General features: G+C 44.0%; 1 protein-coding gene across 1 annotated transcript in view; it reads left to right on the top strand.

The window, feature by feature from the left end:
• The window catches only part of LOC118144390 (transmembrane protein 132B-like), a 75,237-nt gene extending 73,657 nt beyond the window's left edge, over positions 1-1,580 (top strand). Inside the window, exon 3 of the mRNA XM_035258172.3 lies at positions 1-1,580. This exon is cut by the window's left edge and continues 594 nt beyond it. The gene's annotated coding sequence lies outside the window, so the exon portion shown is untranslated.
• The last annotated feature ends 11,653 nt before the right edge of the window (positions 1,581-13,233 follow it).

Here is a 13,233-nt window from a genome sequence, read left to right as displayed (position 1 = left end):
TTATGATCCTAAATTCATGTAGAGACCAGCGCTTTTTCATTTTATTTTTCTTTGCAGGTGTCTGAATAACCCAATTTAGTATTTCCTTCTATTTTTTTTCTAAAGGAGACCTCGTGGAGAAAGAATTTAAAATTTTAGAATCATCTTTTCTCCTTTAAGTTGCTAAGAGAACCCCCTTAGCAGGTTCAATCTATTCATTCATTTCGGATAAATTCAATAATGCTGAGCTAAGTCCTTCATGCCACTCCGCTGGCTCCTGTTTAGAGGTTCAGGGAAACTTGGTTTCGGTCTTCAGAACTTCTCGGTAGACAGAAAAGCCTGTAGGGTATTCTCCCGTGGTGGAACAGATCTGAGAGCAGATGATTCGCTCCTGTTTTAGCTCACAGCTTGGTGGGGGCTTCCAGTGAGGCTGTGCCTTGAGCCAGATCTGGTTTCCATAAAGAAGCAATGACGTTTCTGTGAAGTGTAATTTTTAAAATAATAATGACAATAACCCTTAGGAAACCCAGATTTTATACAATCTGTTTCCTGAAAGTTAATTCTCCCTGAGATAGAAGGGGAACTGTCTTAACAACTGTATGCAGCCCTGCCCTGGGGCTCTTGGTGGTTCTGGTAATCCTGGCAGGTTTAATTAAACAAACCAAAGACCTTAAATATTAGGAGTTTTAAAAAGTCTGAGCTAAGTCACAGGCAATCGTCTGCTCAGGAACAAAATAAAATTGATGACTCATTTGCCTTGCTTGCCTCTGACGATACTCATTATTTAGAGTTGCCATAGCATTGTCACTAAAGGGGCCAATAATTTTTAGAAAGACTGTATTTGCAGGCTGCTATGGACCAAACAAATGACTTGCCTCTGCAGGTCCCCTCCAGAGAGCCCGGTGTGGAGCCCCACAGGTAGAGACCTCAATCTCTTAACCTAGAGACTTCACTCTAAGAGAGGCGAATCCAAGCTCATGGAAAGTTGGATTCCACTGCGCACTGTACTTGATTGTCCCCACTCTATAGAAACATACTGAAAATACCCTCTCCCCCATGTGACAGATAAGTCGCTTTGGAAATGGTCACATGTGCTTCATGGTCACTGTTATAGCTGCGTGAACATGGGATTTCCTTGGCAGAAAACAGAAGCTTGATCTCCAGGAGAACATACTGAGTTTGCAAATCACCAAACTTGGAGGCTAATGATTTATCTGCCAGCATTGCAGAATTAACTCAATCACTGTCCCTTCTTTGAGCCCAAGTAAACTCCCTAACTGCAACTGTCCTCTAAAACCACAGAGGTCTTCATATACTGACTGCTGAACGAGAAGATCTTTGCCTATTCCTACGTGAAGAACGTTTTTACGTAAACCAGTCCAGCCTCATATATCATGCCATCAATAAATTAAAAGACAGGGCCCAAAAGCTCACCAATCAGGCCAATGGTTACTCTGGACCTGGCCGTACTGGCTGGACACTCTCTAACTGGGAGTCATGGCTTCCTTTAATCCTTAGTCCTCTGATACTATCTTTCTCTGTCTCTTATTTGGACCCTGTGTTTTCCGATTACTCTCTCACTTCCTACAAAATCATAAACAAGCAATAACCAATCAGTTAATACAATAAAGGCTCCTTCTAACAGCCCCACAATATTACCCCTTGCCCCGAGATCTCCCAACAGTCTAAATTCTTTCCCATTTTTAGGTCTCTGTACTACCCCCAATCCTGCTCAAAGAAGCCCTAAAAAACATGGCCCCATCCCCCCTCTATGCTGGCCTTCCAAATACCCCACTGCTCCCCACTCTTCATTTCTTTTTCCTTTGCATTACCAATATAAAAAGACAGGAATGTAAGGTCTGACCGCACCATGACCGGTGTGGTCATCTATGTGACCTGCACGTTCACCCCAGATGAGTTCCTGGAAGGAACAATCAACCCCAGCAGTGCCGCACTAACCTGAGACATTCTTCTTCTATTGGTTCTTATTCCAGCCTCAATTGACAAGGCCGTTGGACTTTGTAACCAAGCTTGGCCAACCTCGTGACTCCACACCCTACGACCCCCTCCCAGCTTGGCCAACCTGGTGACTCCACACCCTACGACCCCCTCCCAGCTTGGCCAACCTCCTGACTCCACACCCTACAACCCCCTCCCAGCTTGGCCAACCTCCTGACTCCACACCCTACAACCCCCTCCCAGCTTGGCCAACCTCGTGACTCCACACCCTACGACCCCCTCCCAGCTTGGCCAACCTCGTGACTCCACACCCTACGACCCCCTCAAAGCTTGGCCAATCTCGTGACTCCACACCCTACGACCCCCTCCCAGCTTGGCCAACCTCATGACTCCACACCCTATGACCCCCTCCCAGCTTGGCCAATCTTGTGACTCCACACCCTACGACCCCCTCCCAGCTTGGCCAACCTCATGACTCCACACCCTACGACCCCCTCCCAGCTTGGCCAATCTTGTGACTCCACACCCTACGACCCCCTCCCAGCTTGGCCAACCTCGTGACTCCACACCCTACGACCCCCTCCCAGCTTGGCCAACCTCCTGACTCCACACCCTACGACCCCCTCCCAGCTTGGCCAATCTTGTGACTCCACACCCTACGACCCCCTCCCAGCTTGGCCAATCTTGTGACTCCACACCCTACGACCCCCTCCCAGCTTGGCCAACCTCGTGACTCCACACCCTACGACCCCCTCCCAGCTTGGCCAACCTCGTAACTCCACACCCTACGACCCCCTCCCAGCTTGCAAACCACCCCCAGCTTCCACAGACCAGCAACTGTAACTTCTGCAACTTTCCACTGCCCACCCCAAACCTATAAAACCAACTCCTATCCCGTTGTCCACTGCTGACACCCTTTTCAGCCTCAGTCCGCTTACACCTCAGTGAATAAACAGCCATGTTGCTCCCACAAAGCCTGTTTGGGGGTCTCTTCATTTAGAACACTCATTTTAACGTTGGGGAAGACAGAGGATGCACTTGTTAGAGTCCAGAATCTGGGAGAAAAAAAGCAACTTTCAGAGACTGGAAACTTAACCTAGTCTGGCAAGTTGAAGAAGGATCAAAAGTCCTACCTTTCAGTTAAGAAAGTTTTCATTACAGCATAACAGCAACATCTGGGTAAAAAATCTTGGCATTTTTATAAGTAGTAAAATCCAGTGAGTCAGCTGAAGAGGCTGCCATGAGACTGATGTGATCTTCACCAGCATTAATCAGAACATGGCCCCAGCACAGGTAACGCTGCTGGACTTCATGCCATATCTGGCTCAGAGCAGTGTGTGTGTGCGTGTGTGTGTGTGTGTGTGTGTGTGTTTGATTTTTTTAAACTGGCATCTGTTCCCAGCATGCAAACACTGTTAATTTCACATCTGGATTCCCAGCTCCTCTTGAAACACCCTGTGGTCAGGTTGCCTTGGGCCCGTGTTCTGCCTGTCACCATCATCTGGAGTGGACCAGTTGTCTACAGAGGCTCTCCGCTCAGCTCTCTGCAGTCTCCACCACTCCCCTCGTCTCCCACATGGAGGAGAGGGGCACTTGTCATTTCTTGTCACATTTGTCCCACTGGCTTTCTGACAGTAGATTTTGGAGTGATGTGAGATATTTCTGTTACACTGGTCTCCATCAAAAATGAGCAACAAATGATAGCCCTCACTCTGTCAGTCCAACAGTGAATTCTTTCTAGGTCATAAGCAGAACAATGGGAAGTCAGATTGTTTTCCCCTGAAGAGTGTCTGTGGGCTGAGGATTTCGATATCAAATCATGGGAGAAGTGACTGAAGTTCAGCCTGGTGCTAAGAGAAGAGGCCCAGGGGTAAGGCACAGAGGGAGACGTGGGAGCTCTTTTTAAGTCTTTCAAGGACCATCATGTAGAAGATGGAGTAGGTTTGTGCTTTTTATATTCCAATAGGGGAAGTTAAAAAGGAACCATTTTCGGCTGGGTGCGGTGGTTTACGCCTGTAATCCCAGCACTTTGGGAGGCCGAGGCGGGCGGATCATGAGGTCAAGAGATCAAGACCATCCTGATCATGGTGAAACCCCGTCTCTACTAAAAATACAAAAATTAGCCGGGCGTTTGCCACGCGCCTGTTGTCCCAGCTACTCGGGAGGCTGAGGCCGAAGAATCGCTTGAACCCAGGAGGTGGAGGTTGCGGTGAGCCGAGATTGTGCCAGTACGCACCAGCCTGGCAACAGAGTAAGACTCTGTCTCAAAAAAAAAAAAAAAAAAAAAGGAACCATTTTCAGCTTACTTAAAAGAAAAAGAATGCAGAGCCACTGACTTCTTTGGTTAAGGTTTCAGACAGATAATGTTGGTCCAAATCCTGGTTCTAGCTTCTATGTATTTGATCTTGGGAAAATTCCTTAAATTTCTCCAAGCCCAGTTTCCTTATATGTACAACAGGAATTGACAATGCTAAGGCACAGAGCTACACTTTCTAGAGATCTGTTCTAATGACAGTGCACGCATAGAACTGACACTCATCCAAGAAATCCTTGAGAATCTTTTGGAGAACACCTAGGCTTTTAGAGGTTCCAGGGCCAATTGGGTTTTGCCTTTGCTTTAATTTCTTCTTGTATTTGACCCATGTGCAGTACGTGGTCCTCACCATACACTGGTTTGACAGGCAGTGTTGAGTGGAGTCATAGATAAGAAGGATTCAGAAGACAATGAAGAGAAGTTAAATTTCTCCCTCTCTATTTTATACTTCTCTCCTTCATATATTCTAATAACAAACTGTTGTCAGGTGGAAATCTACAGATAGTCTGAGCACTGATAAATGAATTATCATTAGTTTAAATGTTTTATGATACAATGTCAGTGAAATTTGGGAAAGAAAGAAAGAGTAAAGGATCACACAGTGCTTGACCTCCACTACATCAGTAAATCTTACATATGCATTTATGTTACATCCATAGCCATATCTACCTCTCTGTCTTCTAAACCCCACTTGACTGAAGGACCCACGGAGTCTGGGCTATGCCCGTTTACTAATCACGTGCCCCCTGTGTTTGCACAGTGCCTGGTGTATACATGGTACTCAACCAGCACATTTCGAACTTAGAAATGAATGAATCCAGAGGCAAAATAAACCCCAAGAGTGGATGTTCAGTCTTTGTTGGATGATCCCTAGTGGATTTAACGTCACGGAAAATCTTCAAAAAGAGGCAGAAGGGGCTTATGTGTCAAACAGATTTGGCAATGGCTGTAGACGTAGACCTGAGTTCTAAGATGCTATGAACCAAGTCTCCTCTTGATCACATTGAATCTTGATATACTGATTGAACATATACAATGTGGAAGGAAGTGTACAAAATGTTGTGGAAGTCACAAAAAGATGGAATGGACATGGCTCTGCCATTGGGAGCTTACACTCTAGCTAATGAATATTGATAGCTAACACTATGTATCAGCTACTACAAGGGTTGATTCATTGAATTCTCATAACAATCCTTTGAGATAGAAAATACTACCTTTCACAGTCCGTAGATAAGGAGATGGAGGTGTAGAGAGGGTTAACTAATTCAGCTAAGGCCACTCAACTAGTGAGTGTAGAAACCATATTTTCAATCTGAAAAGACTGGCACCAGACCCTGTAATCTTATCCACGGAGCATTCCTTGTTAGTCGTGCAGGACTTGCTTAGGGTAGGTTCTTATGAGCCAGTATCAGAATGTCATTCCTATAGTCCCCGTCAGAGGAATCAGTTGGTAGTGGACATTTTCCAAAGCATTTGTAAATTACTTTGTTAAAAAAAGAGCAGGAAGACATTTTTCCTAGATTTCTCAAGTTTCTTTACATCTTCACAGAGAGGACAGATAATGTGGTTTTAGAGTAAGATTCTGTTGTAATCTTTGAGGACCTATCTTTCTAATTTGTGGGCTCATGTTTTTATTGGATTAGTAATTGTATTTTTGTCAATGAATTATGGCTCCCAGAACCCCAGAAGTTGGTCACGCATCACCAGCAGGAGATGAGCATCTTTACTTTTGTAGAGAAATAAAATGTAGAATCATGTGGATCTCAAAGATGGCGTGCCCTCCTTCTTACCCCTGCAATAGTTCAGTTTCTTGGCTTCCAGTATCAGCCGGACTAGCAATGAGGAGATGCCAGAGGGCTAGTAAAAGGACATTCACGTGCAAAAGCCTTCCTGTCCCCAGGCACACATCTTGTTTTCAAACTTAGCCTTCCAGTGGTTAAGGCAGAATATCTTCCAATGGATGAGCTCTCCTGCTGCTTGTCTGGCAACGTCTGGAAAACTGGTTACTAAATAGAACCCAATGTCACCTCTGGTGATGATCAGCAGTTTCCACAGAGCAGCTGCATTTCTCTAGCTAATTTTCGGCAGCTACAAAAGGGCTCTGTGATGAGGTTTCCTCAAGGTTTTGAATTTTCAGATCAAAATATGGAAGGAAGTGTATTTCTTGGAGTTAGTCCTATAGAGAGGCACATTTGTTTTTTTTTTTTTTTTTTTTTTTAATTTTTTATTGGATTATAGGTTTTGGGGTACATGAGCAGAGCATGCAAGACAGTTGCATAGGTACACACATGGCAGTGTGCTTTGCTTTTCTTCTCCCCTTCACCCACATTTGGCATTTCTCCCCAGGCTATCCCTCCCCACCTCCCCCTCCCACTGGCCCTCCCCTTTTCCCCCCAATAGAACCCAGTGTTTAGTACTCCCCTTTCTGTGTCCATGTGTTCTCATTTTTCATCACCCACCTATGAGTGAGAATATGCGGTGTTTCATTTTCTGTTCTTGTGTCAGTTTGCTGAGGATGATGTTTTCCAGATTCATCCATGTCCCTACAAACGACACGAACTCATCATTTCTGATTGCTGCATAATATTCCATGGTGTATATGTGCCACATTTTTCCAATCCAGTCTATTATCAATGGGCATTTGGGTTGATTCCAGGTCTTTGCTATTGTAAACAGTGCTGCAATGAACATTCGTGTACATGTGTCCTTATAGTAGAACGATTTATAGTCTTTTGGATATATACCCAGTAATGGGATTGCTGGGTCAAATGGAATTTCTATTTCTAAGGCCTTGAGGAATCGCCACACTGTCTTCCACAATGGTTGAACTAATTTACACTCCCACCAACAGTGTAAAAGTGTTCCTTTTTCTCCACATCCTCTCCAGCATCTGTTGTCTCCAGATTTTTTAATGATCGCCATTCTAACTGGCGTGAGATGGTATCTCAATGTGGTTTTGATTTGTATCACATTTGAACTACAGTCATTGAGCTAAAGAAATCAGTATTCAGGCGGAGCGGAACAGGACAGTAAGATAGGTAGTGCGATCTGGCAGGGATCACCTGAATTCCCTCATTGGTTATTTATGGGCCTTCTGTTTGCCTGTTTGCAAATAACAGAAATCCAAATATGACTTGCTTGAGCCACTAAAGAAAAGGGTATTGGACAAGTAACTAGAAGAGGTCATAATGACTTTAAGCTGGATCCAAAGGCTCATTAGGATTTGGTTACTCTCCGTCTCTCATTTCTGATATCCTCGTATGCTGTCTATTTTCAGATAGATTATTTTTATACAGTCACCGTCACCTGCAGCAGCTAAGAGGTTTACATCATTTCACATTCAGGTTCACAAAAAGGAAGATTCTGTTCTTTAGTGCTCCCCACAATATTTCCAGGTTTAAAGAACACTGAGTCTCATGCCCATGGCCACTTTTGATCTGGCAGATCTGTGGCCATGCAATAGATGGATTGGCCATGCCTGGATCACATACTTACCTCTGCAGCTGGAGGTGGGATCTGCTGAACTTGAAGCACATGGTTAAGTAGTGAGGACTGATTCCACAGGGAAAGTTTCATCTCCCGTGAGACGCTCCCTGTACTGCCAAAACACTAGACCCTGCTTAGGTACCAAAGTAGGATGAGGTTTTGCTCATGGTTTTTCTATGCTCATGCTCTTCCCTGCACTGGGAATCCTGGTGCATGCCTGCACCAGGTGAGGGTGATTCCCAGTCACCCTCAGACTTGGCTAAAGTTCTCTCTGTTCTATGCAGCCACCTTCCTGTTGCTCTCCCTGCCAAGGAATCTCACCTCATGTTTCCATCCTCCTGTACAGACAAACTACAGACTCAGCACTTTGTACGCCTTTGTGTATATTGATGCATGTGCCCCCGGAGGTAGGCGCCCTGCCTTGTAAGTATTTCTATCCCTATGGTCTATTCAAATGCAGTAATGGCAAGGAGGACGACACCGCCATTATAACACCCAGTGGTACTGAGCCAGACACGGTTCTACTTTTTAAAAATACATTACAGCACTTCCATGAAGTAGATGCAGTATATGTATTATCCCATTTCTCAGCTCAGGAAACTGAAGCACAGAAAGGATTTTAAGTATGTGTCCACAGTGTGTTTTGAATAAACGTTAACTTACCGTATGTCCAAATTCACAGTACTGAAAAATGGACAAACAGTTCCTTCATACTCCTATCTCGTTTAAAAACAGATGTTTCTGGAAATGTAGATTTTATGTAAGATTTCTGACTTGAAAGTCTCATGCGATTGAATAACATTTGCTCGTGTAGCAATGTAAAGCAAACTAGTTACCTTTTTAATTGGAAAGGGCCTGTGACTACATTCTGCCTAGGGACTGTCAGTCTTATCTGTCCCTAACGTTGTGCGCTGTAGGATCAGGTAAACAAAACAGAAGCTAGAGGCTCAGCCACAGGCAAGAATGGAGTTGAGAGTGTTCTGGAGGAGTCCACAGGTATTGAGGAAGTGAAGGAAATGGGTTCAGAGCAGACTCTGGATTTATTTACCTGGAAAGGGTCCTTGTCTGCTAAGGGCTTCCAAAGAAATCTTCTAACTGATTTGAATTATATTTGGAAGAACATATAGAAAAATTCAAAAGAAGTTTAAGGCTATTTCTTCTTTTTCCTTTAGCAATGATTGGCAAAAATTCCTAACAAAAAAAAAAAAATACACTGTCATTCTATTTCGGTGCATAGATTTCTTTCCATTGCTCATTACTAGGAGCCAGACAACTAAGAATAAGTTGTCAGGCAGTTTGGATGTTATTGCTTAATTTTGTCCTTTATGCTGGTAATTTGGACTCTTATTGTTCCATTCTAATTGGATATGTGCCATGTATTTCCTGTTGGCCAGGGACAGATATTGCTGGATTCTCAACCTTCTGTTGCTGTCCACGTCACTATGATTCCAATATTAATTTAGATTGTTTGTTAATTTCTGTTTTTGGCATCTCTAATTAAGAACTAACACTCTGGAATTGTTTCTGCATAATTCAGGGAAATCTTGGAATGAGCCAGTGTAAACCTGCAAGCCTCCCAGCTCCACCTGCCCAGTAAATATGGCCACACGCTTCGTTGTCTCCTCCCCCGGAAGTCCTTCATCTGCTCTCTCCCCAAGGCCCTGGGGTCTTGTGTTTCCCAGAGACATATTTATTTTGTGCACATTAGGAGAGAAGGGGACTTTCATTGATATTTTGGGGCTTGATTCACACTTTAAACTCCTGCCATGCAGCTTTGACGGTGGGCAGAGCACATCAATTCTCTTCACCATAAAGAAGAACTGCTCTGTGGAATTGGGACTTACTAATGAGTCAAAGCAGCAGAGATAAGACATACATGTCTCTCAACCCCAGCATGTGCCCATGGCAGACATCACTAATCAATACTGGCACTCCTTCCTGCTAAACCCCAGATTCTCTCCCAGGTAGAGCTCCCTTGAGCCACAACTATGAATTGATTCGCCTTGGCCAGTGACATGAACGTATTTTCTATTTCTGGTAGACCTTCTCACAGCCAGCGGAAGTTTTTGATAAGGATTGAAGCATGTCAATGAGGCACAGTGTGTATGAGGAAGTCTGTGGAGGAAAACAAAGACAGCTCTTTTCTGTTCTGACTCTGGAGCAACTGATAGGGAGGTCTTTGTTTGTATTTGATTTCCCCCTTTTCTCAAAGTCTCAAAGATAAAGCTCAGCTGCTGGTGTTTATACTTTAAGTTCACAATTCACAGCATTCTTCTTATACATGTTTTTTTCTAAAATAAATTTTCATAAGTAATCTTAAAACAAGTTTGGAAAACACAAATCCTGCTTTCCACCATGAGAATATACTTATCCTGCCAAAGTGTTTGTCTTTTCTTTGATTAATTTATGGGAAGACCCTGAGCACCTAAGCTTGTGGTTCCAGCACCTGTGTCAATGGCACTTCATTAACAGCAGGTTCAGAGAGTGCAGTTAGAGCTGGAGCAGGGAGCTGAGCCATACCATATGCTGGGCTTTTACCAGATAAACAACTCTCACTCCCTTCTGGGGCACTGTCTGATGAATATGAAACGCCTGGATCTTTTCCTAATCTAACAAGTGTTGTTGGTACTTTTTAAATCTTCCAATCTCATGAGATGAAGTGATAAAATGAAGACAGCTCATGAATAAGCATCTAATAGACGCTGTACTGTGTAATAATCTTGGGCCTAGGTTGCAGATGTACAACTGATAGGGAGAAAAGGTATCACAACATTTATCTATAAAGGTGGAATCAAACTTTGTTTTCTGTGATTTGGACAAGGCTTCCTTTCAAAGGCAAAAAGAATCAGAATTTCTATTTTCCTTATACAGGAGGCCCAGCAAGCAGATTCTAGAGATTGTCTGTGGTCTGCACTGGTGCCATCTAATTACGAGGTGGGGGAAGACGTGGGATATCAACAAGTGGAGTGAGGCAGTGAGTCCTTTTAGAAAGGAGATGCCCTGAGAAATGCAAATTAAGGTGAGCAGCAGCCCCTTCTTGTAGTTCAGGTGGACCAAACTCAGCCACTGAGGCCTGGGATCTTGTAAGCACTGTGCAAACCCTACTGTCCTCCCAGTCACTGAATTTTACAGTGCTTTGCAGGTGAATCTGTCTTCTTCATGCAGTTGGGCCTCCCCTAGGGTATCAACTCTCTGATTCCCTCTGTGTCCCAGGAGTCCTGCCCAGATCCCACCACATAAATTGCTGGCCCTGAGCCGGGCCTGAGATTTAGCTCCAGGCTCTGTGAACTCTATGCCTTTAAAATGGCCACTTGTGTTTCCTGGGCTGCATCTCTTCAAAGTGAGCACAGGTCAGATCACCGAGGTCTCATTCAGCACCAGGACGTTAAGATTCTATGGTGAAGTGTGTGTTGAATGAGATGGGAGGGGAAGCAGGATAGTGATCCCCATTCTGCCCACCTGTCCCCAAGGTCTACATTTGCTGGGAGGCTTGGACATCTTGTCAGTTATAGGGTGAGTGCTGGGCAAACCACCATGGAGAGATGAAGAAATGGCACATCCAAGCCATGGTCCAACCATGGAGGTCGGATCAACCTATGTGAATAAGAATTAATAAAAACAAACACAGCCAGTTGTGCAAAATGTCACAATCACACCTCGAGAGGCGGAGCGAGGGAGGTCTTTGGGAAATGAGGGCTGAGAGTGACTTCCAGGTGCTGATGAGGACAGGGCGAGGCTCCCAGGACCTGCCAGTTGCCAGCTCTATGATCCTGGGCACCCACTTCGTCTCATTTACTCTGTGCCATTTTTGCACGTCTACAATGTTCCAGAACCCATCATTGACCGTGGGCTGCAGAAAATCAAATAAGGCAATTTTATCTTCCAAGGACTTACATTACAGTCCAGAAAAGGCAGAGAAGGGTTGACGAGCTGGTCTTAGTGTGAGAAGATAGAAAGATGGTTCAAGGTTCCTTAATCCACAGGGTCTATGGACTTATTCACCTCAGGCTCTCTGTGATAATTATTTGACTTTGCACATTTATTACTTATAGTAGTCTAAAGAATATGTAAAAAACTTGTACCGCAGACACCACTCCAGACTGTGCTGCTTTATTCGAATGGTCACATCTGCAGTTGTGGTCCCTGTCATCCTGTGGCACACGTGGACTGGGGCTGTGTCCCATAGAATTTAACTCGTGAGAATGCAAGTGTGTGCTGAGAGCCAAAACTCATGCACATGTGTGAGACTATCTATATTTCTGTATATAATAATTGGTATATATTATATATAGTATGTATTATCTATATATAACTATAATCTATATATAAATTCATATATAACTAAATATATTAATTCATATATGATATATAATATGTCGTATTGGTAAATATGTATAATATGTGGTATATATGCCTACATAAAATACATATATTAATTGATATTCATATATATAATTCACAGATACATATATCAGAAACTATGAGTATTATAGTGGGCAGGCAAGTGAATGGTGGTAGTGTTGGAATTAATTACATCATCTTTTCAAGAAGAAAGTAAGGAATGCACTGAGAACCCGAGAAAAGCCCTGGTCTTGGGAAGTGTTGGGTGAGCCGTGGATGCTGAGTGCAGCAGTAGCCTCTGCTGCTGTCTCTTCCCTGTCCTTGCTCTAGTTTTTCCTTGCAGCCCCATCTCACTCTCTGACATTGTATTTCATATCTATCTATGTGTTTAGTTTGCCCCACTCCACCTTTAGACCGTCAGTCTCATAAGGACAGGGGTTGTGTTGTTCATTGCCCTATTGCCTATGACAGTTCTTGGGTCTTAGTTGACGTTAGTAAATATTTATTCGATGAATGATTTATTCTCGTTTTACAGACAAGGCCTCTGAGGTAGAGAAAGTTTAAATGATCTCAAAATGTACTAGACTCTAAGCTTGGTCTCTAAATCCTCTAAATGAAAGAATTGGCAATGTCAGAGCTGGAAAATGTGGGTATCTTCAGGTTCACAGACGTGGAGTAGGAGTCCCAGACATTGGAGAGTGACTTATGCATACCCGGTGAGGGGATGGGTTGAGATAAGGATTCAGGTCTCTGCCACAGTATTATGCTATACTGTGAAAAGGTTTACCCTTGATGTGTCAGACCTTGCTAATATCAAATTTCTGTAGAACACATCTCTCTAGAGCTGGCGCCCACTGGCCTCTATCTGCAGGTTCTGCCTTGCCCTTTACTTTAAAAACAGCCTGCTCAGGCTGCTGTTTTTAAGGAGTTCCATCTCCTCAGACTTGAGGACTAATTGTCAAACTCATCCCCAGCTAATCCATGCCTAGTGTTCAATGGCAGAAAGCACATCAGTGGTTGCCTGGGACCAGGGTTAGAGGGAACTAGGTACTGAAAACAGACATGGCATGTTTTGGGGGTGACAGGAGTGTTCTGTCTGGGTGCACCGTGGTTTCTTTGTGTGTGTGTGTGCGCGCGCTCGTGGTGGTTTCGTT

The sequence above is a fragment of the Callithrix jacchus genome, chromosome 9 (genome assembly GCF_049354715.1).
Source record: "Callithrix jacchus isolate 240 chromosome 9, calJac240_pri, whole genome shotgun sequence".
NCBI lineage: Eukaryota > Metazoa > Chordata > Mammalia > Primates > Cebidae > Callithrix > Callithrix jacchus.
The sequence above is the reverse complement of the archived record's forward strand: the minus strand, read 5'-3'. Positions and strand labels throughout refer to the sequence as shown.